Source organism: Mustela putorius, unplaced genomic scaffold (assembly GCF_011764305.1).
Source record: "Mustela putorius furo isolate JIRA1106 unplaced genomic scaffold, ASM1176430v1.1 tig00003834_pilon_pilon_pilon, whole genome shotgun sequence".
Taxonomy (NCBI): Eukaryota; Metazoa; Chordata; class Mammalia; order Carnivora; family Mustelidae; genus Mustela; species Mustela putorius.
The window spans coordinates 84,790,989-84,803,095 of record NW_025421987.1 but is presented as its reverse complement, the minus strand read 5'-3'; the positions used below and the strand labels follow the sequence as shown (position 1 = coordinate 84,803,095).

At 39.9% G+C, this 12,107-nt stretch overlaps 1 protein-coding gene across 5 annotated transcripts in view; it reads right to left on the bottom strand.

Moving 5' to 3' along the window:
- Window positions 1-12,107, bottom strand: part of YEATS2 (YEATS domain containing 2) — a 119,963-nt gene that overhangs the window by 95,597 nt on the left and 12,259 nt on the right. Inside the window, exon 1 of one of the 5 annotated variants that reach the window (XM_004745099.3) lies at window positions 1,991-2,154. The exons of the other annotated variants lie outside the window; for them this stretch is intronic. The gene's annotated coding sequence lies outside the window, so the exon portion shown is untranslated. Of the gene's footprint in view, window positions 1-1,990; window positions 2,155-12,107 lie in introns of those variants that run through there. 5 annotated transcript variants of the gene reach the window in all.

Here is a 12,107-nt window from a genome sequence, read left to right as displayed (position 1 = left end):
CAACAGCTATCAGTGGCTAGCAGATACAGAACACTTATATCATTGCAAAAAGTTCTACTGGACACTGTTCCTCTTCCAAACTGTGTTACATTGAGCACTTAGTAATATTTCATGAGTTAGCTTAGGAAATGCTGTCCAAACCAGTACTGTCCAAAAGTCATATGATGTGAGCCATGTATGGAATTTATTTGTTTAAAGATTTTATTTATTTATTTGACAAGGAGAAATCACAAGTAGGCAGAGAGGCAGAGCAGAGAGCTGAGCAGAGAGCCCGATGCAGGGCTCGATCCCAGGACCCAAAGGCAGAGGCTTTAACCCACTGAGCCACCCAGGCACCCCAGCCATGTATGGAATTTAAAATTCTCTAGCAGCCACATTAAAAAAAGGAATAAAAGGGGCACTTGGCTGGCTCAGTCAGTAGAGCATGCAACTCTTGATCTCAGGATCATGAGACTGAGCTCCACACTGAGTGTAGAGATTACTTTAAAAAAAAAAAAAAAAAGGAAAAAGAAATGGATGAAATTAATTTTAATTGTATTTTTACTTAACCAGTGTACCCAAAATATTATCATTCCAACAATGTAGTCAATATAAACAAATTAGCGATAAAATATTTTACATTCTTATCTCTGTGCTAAGTCTTTAAAATCCAGTGTGTATTTTACAGTTAGAGCACATCTCAATTTGGACCAGCCACTTTCAAAGGCTCAATAACCACCTGTGGCTAATGACTCCCTTACTGGGCATCGAGGGCCTACCGATACAGTATACAGATAAGAAGACAGCCTCAGGGTAGTTATGAGTTGTCCCTTAGAGCATTCATCTACAACACAGAAAAGACAAGAAGAGCTCCCTGATTTCCAAACCTCTGTTCTATCACTAATGGTTATTTACTTAACCAAAAGGCAAAAATATACAATATGCATTTACTGAGGTGATTAAATTTTTAAAATAAAATTAATTTAAAAATGTTAACTCAAAAATATATTTTATTTTAAATTATAAAAGAACTAACACTTTAAAAGTTTCTTGGCTTAGTCCAGTTCTGTTACCCATCCCAGAGACAGGCTCACATGATTTAGCTGGGAGAGGAACCCATTATGTAATGTTATATATTTAAGTCCTAGATCTAAGAGATCATTTTCTCCCGTTACTGCTACTTTGTGTAATAAGCTCAAAATGTTCTAAAAACTCCAGCACTTACAAATATCCAGAATTAAGCCATTTAATGTTTCTTCACCATCATTACACACCTGCTATAATTTAGAATATAAATGAGTCTTTACTTTTGTAAAGGCCCTGAATCCAACTGTTATTTGCTGTTTCTAAAGCTTATAAAAATTGAGCATAGAGGCACCTAGGTGGCTCAGTGGGTTAAAGCCTCTGCCTCCGGCTCAGGTCATGGTCTCAGGGTCCTGGGATTGAGCCCCACATTGGGTTCTCTCTGCTCAGTGGGGAGCCTGCCTCCCCCCCTCTCTGTCTGCTTCTCTACTTGTGATCTCTGTCAAATAAATGAATAAAATTTTCAAAAGAAAAAAAAAGTGAGCATAATGGGACACCTGGCTAGTTCAGTTGGTAGAGCATGCAACTCTTGACCTCGGGTCATGATTTATGCCCCACGTTGGGTGCAGCGCTTACTAAAAATAAGATAAAAAATAATTTTTCTTTAAAAAGTGAGAGTAAGTTCTTGCCTTCTCTATTTGGTCTGCAACTAGTTTTAGACAACATGAAAAAATCTTGGGCCATTAGATAAAGAATACATTCTTTAAAAAAAAAATCAACAAACCTCATTCTACTCTAATGCAGATGGAAAAAAACATATATCCTATTCTCTGATAAACCTAGAAACAGCTACAGACACATCCTAGCTGGTCTTCAAATCTGTTTCTATGCAACACCATTTCTTGGTGACACCCTGTCTCCTACAGTTTTCCAGAGTTTTATGAGATTATCTGTAAAGATGAGTGTGCTCAGCATCACCTTCACTCACCCATTCCATGGGCCTCATTATCTGAATATTCTCCTCCTACTTCCCTAGAGTAATAGTAGCTCCTCTCCAGGAAGGCTGGGGATCTTTGAAGAAAAGAGTATTTTATTTCACCCTCATTTAAGGGATAAAGCAAAAACTCTCCTTTGCTCCTTTTGCTCTAAAACAAAGGAAACAGAAGGGAAAAATGAGAAGAGTTTGATTGTGGAAAGTTGGGGTAGATAAGGAAGAAACCACCAATGAGTTAATTTGTACTGCCAAGGTCATTTGTAATTCATGCAACCCTTGTAATAAAGCTTTTCCTGTCTTCTCTGGGCATAGATTTGAGCTTCTGATAAACATATTTAGAAAGATTTAGACTGGGGTGCCTGGGTGGCTCAGTGGGTTAAAGCCTCCACCTTCAGTTCAGGTCATGATCCCAGGGTCATTGGATCGAGCCCTGCATTGGGCTCTCTGCTCAGCAGGGAGCCCTGCTTCCCCCTCTCTCTGCCTGCCTCTCTGCCTACTTGTGATCTCTGTCAAATACATAAATAAAATCTTAAAAAAAAAAGATTTATAACTATACTGTCACTTTTTAATAACTCAGGTCTGCTTCTGTCTAGCAAGAACAATACTGAAGTATACACGTGCCACATTCAAGTATCCACCAGCTAAGGCTAGGAACAACTGCTGGTGCGTGCTCTCATCACGATGGAATGAGTGAGAGAATGGAATGTGTAACAAATGACCCCTGGTCATGTTAAGTTTCAGATTCTTGTCTCACTTTGAGATTTATGAAAAGGAAATAGGAACAGTTGCTAGATACTGTCAGATTCAACTTTGAAACAAAATGTCCTATTAATACTCTTTAGGTTTTGAATCAAATGAAACAAAAGAGTACAGAGATGGTAAATGTGAACTGCTTAAAGAAAAAAGTCTGTCACTGTTTATAATTAGTCTGTGAGAAAGGATTTTCTCCATACCATGGGACCACTTCCACATTCAAAAATGTATGTAATGCTGATTCCTCTAATTTAAAATACTTAAGTCACTGGGTGCCTGGGTGGTTCAGCTGGTTAAGCGACTGTCGTCAGCTCAGGTCATGATCCCAGAGTCCCAGGATAGATCCGGCTCCCAGCTAAGCGGGGAGTCTGCTTCTCACTCTGACCTCCTCCCCTCTCATGCTCTCTCTCTCTTTCTCTCTCTCTCTCAAATAAATAAATAAAATCTTAAAACAATAATTAAAAAAAATAAAATATTTATGTCATTTAAACAGGCTCATTATAGAAAATTAATGGCTTGGGGCACCTGGATGGTTCAGTCAGTGGAGTGCGTGACTCTTGATCTTGGAGTTGTGAGTTCAAGCCCCACACTGGGCATGGAGGTTACTTAAAAATAAAAAAATATGGGCACCTATGTGGCTCAGTGGGTTAAAGTCTCTGCCTTCAGCTCGGGTCATGATCCCGGGGTCCTGGGATTGAGCCCTGCATCAGGCTCTCTGCTCAGCCGGGAGCCTGCTTCCCCCTCCCTCTCTCTCTGCCTGCCTCTCTGCCTATTTGTCATCTCTGTCTGTCAAATAAATAAATAAGATCTTTAAAAATAAATAAATAAATAGATAGATAGATAGATAGATAGGGGAGTCAAGATGGCAGAGAAGTAGCAGGCTGAGACTACATCAGGAAGCAGGAGATCAGCTAGATAGATTATCAATCCATTGTGAACACCTACAAATCCAACAGGAGACCGAAGAGAAGAACAGCAACAATTCTAGAAACAGAAAATCGACCACTTTCTGAAAGGTAAGATCGGCAGAGAAGTGAATCCAAAGCGACGGGAAGATAGACCCCGGGGGGAGGGGCCGGCTCCTGGCAAGTGGAAGAGCAACAGAGCACAAAATCAGGACTTTTAAAAGTTCTGCTCCATTGAGGGACATCGCTCCAGAGGCTAAACTGGGGTGAAGCTCACGCGGGGTCAGCGTGACCCCAGGTCCCGCGAGGTCACAGAAGGATAGGGGGTGTCTGGAGTGTCACAGAGCTCGCAGGTATTAGAGCGGGGAAGCCGGCTACAGAGACAGAGCCAAGGAGTGAGCTCTCAGCTCGGGGTTACCTTGAACCAGTCACAGGCTGGGTGAGCTCGGAGCGCAGCCAGAGGCCAAGGAGACGGGAGTGATTGGGCACTTTTATCTGAGGGCGCACTGAGGAGTGGGGCCCCGAGCTCTCCGCTCCTCCGGGCTTGAGATTGGGAGGCCGCCATTTTCATTCCCATCCTCCGAACTCTACACAAAGCGTTCAGGGAACAAAAGCTCCTGAAACCGAACCCAAGCAGATTACTTAGCCCAACCCCTGGTAAGGGCGCTGCAGTTCGGCCTGGGGCAAAGACACCTGAGAATCACTACAACAGGCCCCTCCCCCAGAAGATCAACAAGAAATCCAACCAAGACCAAGTTCACGTACCAAGGAGAACAGCAGAATTCCAGAGGAGGAGAAAGCAAAGTATGGAATTCATGGCTTTCTCCCCAAGATTCCTTAGTCTTGCAGTTAATTTTTTTTTAATTTTATTTATTTTCTTCTTCTAATTTTTTTAACTTTTACCCTTTCCTCTTTTAACGTTTTTTAACGAGGTTATCTTAACAATACCTTTCATTTAAAAAAATAATAATCATCATCTTTTTTGAACCTTCATTATTTGAGTCATATTTTATCCTTCATTTTATCTAATTTTATTTTTTGTATACACATAGGGTTTTTTCTTCTAAAAAATTCGGGGTATGACTTCTTCTAATAGATCAAAATATGCCCTAAATCTAGCTCCAGGCTTGTTCTAGTCTCCAACCCGAGCAAAATCTCTCCACTTTCTTTTTCTATATTCTCCCAACCAACTTACTTTATCAACTCCTTTTTTAGAAATTATAAAAAATTTTTTTTCCATCTTTATAGGCATATTCCATTCCTTCATTGTGTTTACCCTTATATATGTTTTTCATTCTTTAAAATTTTAGGAGGTAGTTTCTTCTAAGAGACCAAAATACTCCCAAAATTAAGTGGGTGACCCTGTTCTAGTCACTAGTCTAATATATATATATTTTTTATTTTTTATTTGTTTAAAATTTGTTTTCTTTTTTTTCTTTTTAAATTTTTTTTCTGAACTTCTTTTTATCCCCTTTCTCCCCACCATGATTTGAGGTCTCTTCTGATTTGGCTAAAGCACATTTTCCTCAGGTCTTTGCCACCCTTTTAGTATTTTATTTGCTCCTTCATATATTCTTATCTGGACAAAATGACAAGGCAGAAAAATTCACCACAAAAAAAAAGAACAAGAGGCAATACCAAAGCCTAGGGACCTAATCAATACGGACATTGGTAATATGTCAGATCTAGAGTTCAGAATGACAATTCTCAAGGTTCTAGTGGGGTTCGAAAAAGGCATGGAAGATATTAGAGAAACCCTCTCGGGAGAGATAAAAGCCCTTTCTAGAGAAATAAAAGAACTAAAGTCTAACCAAGTTGAAATCAAAAAAGCTATTAATGATGTGCAATCAAAAATGGAGGCTCTTACTGCTAGGATAAATGAAGCAGAAGAAAGAATCAGTGATATAGAAGACCAAATGACAGAGAATAAAGAAGCTGAGCAAAAGAGAGACAAACAAATACTGGACCATGAGGGGAGAATCCGAGAGATAAGTGACACCATAAGACAAAACAACATTAGAATAATTTGGATTCCAGAAGAAGAAGAAAAAGAGAGGGGAGCAGAAGGTATACTGGAGAGAATTATTGTAGAGAATTTCCCTAATATGGCAAAGGGAACAAGCATCAAAATCCAGGAGGTGCAGAGAACCCCCCTCAAAATCAGTAAGAATAGGTCCACACCGTGTCACCTAACAGTACAATTTACAAGTCTTAGTGATAAAGAGAAAATCCTGAAAGCAGCCCGGGAAAAGAAGTCTGTAACATATAATGGTAAAAATATTAGATTGGCAGCAGACTTATCCACAGAGACCTGGCAGGCCAGAAAGAACTGGCATGATATATTCAGAGCACTAAACGAGAAAAACATGCAGCCAAGAATACTATATCCAGCTAGGCTAACATTGAAAATAGAAGGAGAGATAAAAAGCTTCCAGGACAAACAAAAACTGAAAGAATTTGCAAACACCCAACCAGCTCTACAGGAAATACTGAAAGGTGTCCTCTAAACAAAGAGAGACCCTGTAAGTAGTAGATCAGAAAGGAACAGACAATATACAGTAATAGTCAGCTTACAGGCAATACAATGGCACTAAACTCATATCTCTCAATAGTTACTCTGAATGTTAATGGGCTAAATACCCCAATTAAAAGACACAGGGTATCAGAATGGATAAAAAAGCAAAACCCATCAATGTGCTGCCTATAAGAGACTCATTTTAGACCCGAAGACACCTCCAGATTTAAAGTGAGGGGGTGGAAAACAATTTACCATGCTAATGGACATCAGAATAAGGCTGGGGTGGCAATCCTTATATCCGATCAATTAGACTTTAAGCCAAAGACTATAACAAGAGATGAGGAAGGACACTATATCATACTCAAAGGGTCTGCACAACAAGAAGATCTAACAATTTTAAATATCTATGCCCATAACATGGGAGCAGCCAACTATATAAACCAATTAATAACAAAATCAAAGAAAGACTACAATAATAGTAGGGGACTTTAACACACCCCTCACTGAAATGGACAGATCATCCAAGCAAAAGATCAACAAGGAAATAAAGGCCTTAAATGACACACTGGACCAGATGTCACAGATATATTCAGAACATTTCATTCCAAAGCAACAGAATAAACATTCTTCTCTAGGGCACATGGAACATTCTTCAGAATAGATCACATCCTGGGTCACAAATCAGGTCTCAACTGGTATCAAAAGATTGGGATCATTCCCTGCATATTTTCAGACCACAATGCTCTGAAGCTAGAACTCAATCACAAGAGGAAATTTGGAAAGAACCCAAATACATGGAGACTAAACAGCATCCTTCTAAAGAATGAATGGGTCAACCGAGAAATTAAGGAAGAATTGAAAAAATTCATGGAAACAAATGATAATGAAAACACAATGGTTCAAAATCTGTAGGACACAGCAAAGGCAGTCCTGAGAGGAAAGTACAAGCCTTTCTCAAGAAACAAGAAAGGTCTTGGGCGCCTGGGTGGCTCAGTGGGTTAAGCTGCTGCCTCCGGCTCAGGTCATCTCAGGGAGCCTGCTTCCTCCTCTCTCTCTCTGCCTGCCTCTCTGCCTACTTGTGATCTCTCTCTGTCAAATAAATAAATAAAATCTTTAAAAAAAAAAAAAAAAAGAAAAGAAACAAGAAAGGTCTCAAATGCACAACCTAACCCTACACCTGAAGGAGCTGGAGAAAAAACAACAAAGAAAGCCTAAACCCAGCAGGAGAAGAGAAATCATAAAGATCAGAGCAGAAATCAATGAAATAGAAACCAAAAAAACAATAGAACAAATCAATGAAACTAGGAGCTGGTTCTTTGAAAGAATTAATAAGATTGATAAACCCCTGGCCAGACTTATCAAAAAGAAAAGAGAAAGAACCCAAATAAATAAAATCATGAATAAAAGAGGAGAGATCACAACCAACAGCAAAGAAATACAAACAACTGTAAAAACATATTATAAACAACTCTATGGCAACAAATTTGACAATCTGGAAGAAATGTATGCAGTCATGGAGACATATAAACTACCACAACTGAACCAGGTAGAAATAGAAAACCTGAACAGACCTATAACCAGTAAGGAGATTGAAACAGTCATCAAAAATCTCCAAACAGGGGCGCCTGGGTGGCTCAGTGGGTTAAGCCACTGCCTTCGGCTCAGGTCATGATCTCAGGGTCCTGGGATCGAGTCCCGCATCGGGCTCTCTGCTCAGAGGGAGCCTGCTTCCCTCTCTCTCTCTCTGCCTGCCTCTCTGTCTACTTGTGATTTCTCTCTGTAAAATGGATAAATAAAATCTTTTAAAAAAAATAATAATAATCTCCAAACAAACAAAGCCCACGGCCAGACGGCTTCCCAGGGGAATTCTACCAAACATTTAAAGAAGAATTTATACCTAGTCTCCTGAAACTGTTCCAAAAAATAGAAAAGAAATGGAAGGAAAACTTCCAAACTCATTTTATGAGGCCAGCATCACCTTGATCCCAAAACCAGACAAGGATCCCATCAAAAAAGAGAATTACAGACCAATATCCTTGAAGAACACAGATACAAAAATTCTCACCAAAATACTAGCCAATAGGATCCAACAGTACATTAAAATGATTATTCACCATGACCAAGTGGGATTTATTCCAGGGCTGCAAGGTTGGTTCAACATCTGCAAATCAATCAATGTGATACAACACATTAATAAAAGAAAGAACAAGAACCATATGATACTCTCAAGAGATGCTGAAAAAGCGTTTAACAAAGTACAGCATCCCTTCCTGATCAAAACTCTTCAAACTGTAGGGAGAGAGGGTACATACCTCAATATCATCAAAGCCATCTATGAAAAACCCACTGCAAATATCATTCTCAATGGAGAAAAACTGAAAGCTTTTCCGCTAAGGTCAGGAACATGGTTCATTATCACCACTACTATTCAACATAGTACTAGAAGTCCTAGCCTCAGCAATCAGACAACAAAAAGAAATTAAAGGCATCCAAATCGGCAAAGAAGAAGTCAAACTATCACTTTTTACAGATGATATGATACTGTATGTGAAAAACTCAAAAGGCTCCACTCCAAAACTGCTAGAACTTGTACAGGAATTCAGTAAAGTGTCAGGATATAAAATCAATGCAGAGAAATCAGTTGCATTTCTCTACACCACCAACAAGACAGAAGAAAGAGAAATTAAGGAGTCAATCCCATTTACAGTTGCACCCAAAACCATAAGATACCTAGGAACAAACCTAACCAAAGAGGCAAAGAATCTATACTCAGAAAACTATAAAGTACTCATGAAAGAATCTGAGGAAGACACAAGAAAACTGAAAAATGTTCCATGCTCCTGGACTGGAAGAATAAATATTGTGAAAATGTCCATGCTACCTATAGCAATCTACACATTTAATGCAATCGCTATCAAAATACCATCCATTTTTTTCGAAGAAATGGAACAAATAATCCTAAAATTTATATGGAACCAGAAAAGACCTCGAATAGCCAAAGGAATATTGAAAAAGAAAGCCAAAGCTGGTGACATCACAATTCCGGACTTCAAGCTCTATTACAAAGCTGTAATCAAGACAGTATGGTACTGGCACAAAAACAGACACATAGATCAATGGAACAGAATAGAGAGCGCAGAAACAGACCCTCAACTCAATGTCAACTAATCTTCGACAAAGCAGGAAAGAATGTCCAATGGAAAAAAGACAGTCTGTTTAACAAACTCTCCTTGAGGAGAATACAGGCAGCAACCTCTTTGACCTCAGCTGCAGCAACTTCTTCCTGGGAACATCGCCAAAGGCGAGAAGCAAGGGCAAAAATGAACTATTGGGATTTCACCAAGATCAAAAGCTTTTGCACAGCAAAGGAAACAGTTAACAAAACCAAAAGAGAACTGACAGAATGGGGGAAGATATTTGCATACAACATATCAGATAAAGGGCTAGTATCCAAAATCTATAAAGAGCTTAGCAAACAACACCCAAAGGACAAATAATCCAATCAAGAAATGGGCAGAGGACATGAACAGACATTTCTGCAAAGAAGACATCCAGATGGCCAACAGACATATGAAAAAGTGCTCCATATCACTTGGCATCAGAGAAATACAAATCAGAACCACAGTGAGATACCACCTCACTCCAGTCAGAATAGCTAAAATAAACAAGTCAGGAAATGACAGATGCTGGCAAGGATGAGGAAAAAGGGGAACCCTCCTACACTGTTGGTAGGAATGCAAGCTGGTACAACCACTCTGGAAAACAGCATGGAGGTTCCTCAAAAAGTTGAAAATAGAGCTACCCTATGACCCAGCAATTGCACTACTGGGTATTTACCCTAAAGATACAAACATAGTGATCCGAAGGGGCACATGCACCTGAATGTTTATAGCAGCAATGTCCACAACAGCCAACTATGGAAAGAACCTAGATGTCCATCAACAGATGAATGGATAAAAAGATGTGGTATATGTACACAATGGAATACTATGCAGCCATCAAAAGAAATGAAATTTTGCCATTTGCGACAATGTAGATGGAACTAGAGGTATTATGCTTAGCGAAATAAGTCAATCGGAGAAAGACAACTATCATATGATCTCCCTGATATGAGGAAGTGGAGATGCAACGTGGGGGGTTCGGGGGTAGGAAAAGAATAAATGAAAAAAGATGGGATTGGGAGGGAGACAAACCATAAGTGACTCTTAGTCTCACAAAACAAACTGAGGGTTGCTGGGGGGAAGGGGGCCGGGAGAGGAGGGTGGGGTTATGGACACCGAGGAAGGTATTTGCTATGGTGAGTACTGTGAAGTGTGTAAAGCTGGCGATTCACAGACCTGTACCCTGGGGGTAAAAATACATTGTATGTTTATAAAAAAATTTTTTTAATTCAATAAATAAATAAATATGTATGTATGTATGTACACACACACACACACACACACACACGCATATATCTGTATGTATATATAAAAAGTAAACAGCTTTCCAATAGTGATGACCTCTCCATGTGTAAAAACATCCCCTCATGAAGGACCTCTTCCACTGGTCTCCGGAAGAGGAGAAGAGGAAGCACGAGAAGCACCTGCTGCAGAGCCCCAACTCCTACTTCACAACTGTGTGGCGTCCCCAGAATTCTACAAAATCACCAGTTCAGTCTAGCCACCTAGACTCCCCACAAAGTAAAAGAATAATAATAGTAAAATAGCAAAAACCTGTTTAGCTACCACTTAGTCTAAGAAATAGGAAATTGCTTATACTTTTAAGTGTCTTCAAGTACTCCCCTCACCGATCATTTTGTATTTTTTGAATATCTGAAATATTTTATGATAAAATCAAATTTAAAAGTATTACGAATCTGGGGCATCTGGGTGGCTCAGTTGTTAAGCATCTGCCTTCGGCTCAGGTCATGATCCCTGGGTCCTGGGACTGAGCCCCGCATTAGGCTCCCTGCTTGGTAGGAAGCCTGCTTCTCCCTCTCCCGCTCCCCCTGCTTGTGTTCCCTCTCTCATTCTCTCTCTCTCTGTGTCAAATAAATAAATAAATAAATTTTTAAAGATTTTATTTATTTATTTGACAGAAAGAGATCACAAGTAGTCAAAGAGGCAGGCAGAGAGTGGGGGCGTGGGCAGGGAAGCAGGCTCCTTACTGAGCAGAGAGCCTGTTGTGGGGCTTGATCCCAGGACCTGGAGATCATGACCTGAGCCAAAGGCAGATGCTCAACTGATTGAGCCATCTACGTGGTCCGAGGTTAATCATTTTTCCTAAAGAGTTAATTTTTTTAAGTAATTTTTACACCCAGTGTCGGATTTGAACCTACAACCCCGAGATCAAGAGTTGCACCCTGCATCCTCCTCTGAGTCTTGGTTTCATTTCAGGTCATGATCTCAGGGTTGTGAGGCTGAGCCTTGAGTTGGGCTCTCTGCTGAGCATGGAATCTGCTTAAGGTTCTCTCCTGTCCCTACCCCCTACCCCTGCATGCTCTCGCTCTTGCTAAATAAACAAATCTTTGGGGAAATAAAAAGAGCTGTGCACTCTAACTGAGCCAGCCAGACACCCCATCATTGTTATTTTTTTATAATGACTTTAAAAAAAATTTATTGGATTGAAAGGAAAGGTATTATGCTAAGCAAAATAAGTCAGTCAGAGGAAGACAATTGTCATTTGATGTCACTAATACATGGAATTTAAAAAATAAAACAGAGAAGCACAGGGGAAGGGAGGAAAAAATAAAACAAGATCAAGTCAGAGAAGGGGACAAACCATAAGAGATTCTTTTTTTTTTTTTTAAGATTTTATTTATTTATTTGAAAGACAGAGATCATAAGTAGGCAGAGAGGCAGCCAGAGAGGGGTGGGGGAAGCAGGCTCCCTGCTGACCAGAGAGCCTGATGCAGGGCTCGATCCCAGGACCCTGAGATCATGACCTGAGCCGG